Genomic DNA, 1,841 nt, shown 5'->3' on the forward strand with positions numbered 1-1,841 from the left:
CCATTCTGGGCCGTGCCTAAGAGGCACGGCCGTGCCTCTGATCCGAGAGCTCACAAGTTCAGGCCGTGCCTCCCAGGCACGGCCGTGCCTTACCTTGTGCCCGAAGCCAACACAAGGCCGTGCCTCCCAGGCACGGCCGTGTGCACGGAGGCGAGCTGCTACCGAACCCTGCACTATAAATAGGCCTCTTTGGAGACCTAGCAAAGGGGGGAGTCTTTAGGAGAGCCACCGGAGTTGTTCTTGAGCCGCCGACGCCTATTTCGGAGGAGATTCGACGATCCATCACCGATCCGACTGCTCCAGACCATTTCCATCTCATCTACGCAGAGATTGCACTCCGAGGAAGAAGATAAGTCTAGTTTCCTGCACTTATTTGTTTATCTTTGGGAACAAGATGTATTTCTTCATTCCTTTGGTTTGTATTCTCCTCGATATGGAGTAGATTTCCCTAGATTCTAGGATGTAGGATAAATCAGATGTAATGGATGGTTGTATTTGGATTTGATAATCTACCGTTTTCTATGATGTAACTGTGCATTGTTTTGTGGATTTGTGCTTGTACATTGATGATAACTTGTGTATGTGTGAATCCATGAGGGTAGGAATTTGCTATGTATTGGGGAATCATTAGGCCGTATACCGGGGCGCTCTGTAATGGGGAATGCCTTGAACCGGGCGAGATTCCGAGGGGTTTCCTAATGCGTAGTGGATTCTTATGAGGAATAGTTAGCGGTCATTCGTTATTGGGGAGAGATCCGTAAAAGGGTATCCAGTGACAGTGGATAAGGTTCTTTTAGTATTTCCGGGGCGCCTGAGTGACACGGGAATGCCTTGAACCGGGCTTCTAGAACCGTTTCAAACCAATAGCGAGTGACGTAAGAAACCTAATGATTTAATTCGAGGATACCTGACGAGGTTGAATTGGATAATTTGGTTGACATTCCTACAATTGAACAGTTATTGAGGAAAGGTAGAGGATCCAAGTCGATTAATCCATTCTCTGAGGAGTCCGAAATCCTAGGATCGCTTCACCCATAAGTGTCACAGTCGATCCCTTTCTCTGCTTTTTAGGATTAAGCACTCTAGAACACTCCGATCTCCCCCACACAACTCATGAACAACATTCTCTCCACCTTATTGTGCTAGGTATAGTAAGTAATTCCACGGTCCCTGTGGATTCGATCTTTTTATTACTTGGCGATATTCCGTGCACTTGCGGAAGCACATCACAACGTTTCTTCTCCGACAACGGTTATCCTCGATGAATATTTCACGGCCATCGGCAACCTGTCACAAGAGCACTGATGGCTGAAAATAAACTTCAAAGAACACGGGCTCAACCCAATTGCCTTCTCTCAGGCAAACAAGAACAAAGTCTATTGTTGTTTCCCCTCACAGTCGAAAATAGAGTGGTTCGACTTCTTCTCTTGGACAAAGAAGAACTTCTCCTTCCTCTCCGGCTGGCTCTCCCTTAGTTTCTCCGGTGAAAGAAAATCGACGCCGTCGGTGGGAAGAAGAACAGCGACACCACACCCCTGTTTGTGCCCTATTTTGTGGCGGGTCGTGCACAGGGAAGAAGAAGAGGAAGGGGAAGAGAGGAACACCGCTAGGGTTCTCCTTTTCCACCCTCACTACTTGCTCCTAAGGTTCCTTCACCACGATCTTGGAGAGGGCGGTGCAACTTTGCTCGTAGGGAAGAAAACCTCACAGTGAAGAACTCACGAGGAAGAAATTCGCGGTGAAGAACTCGCGGGAAGAAGAAGATTGATAGCGTTCCGCAAGTATACGGAATGTCGTCAAGTAATAAAAAGATATCGATCTACAGGGACTGTGTATTAGCT

This window comes from Curcuma longa, chromosome 7, assembly GCF_044706935.1.
Source record: "Curcuma longa cultivar G26 ecotype Majalengka, Jawa Barat chromosome 7, ITB_CL_G26_1.1, whole genome shotgun sequence".
In the NCBI taxonomy this organism is placed as follows: Eukaryota; Viridiplantae; Streptophyta; class Magnoliopsida; order Zingiberales; family Zingiberaceae; genus Curcuma; species Curcuma longa.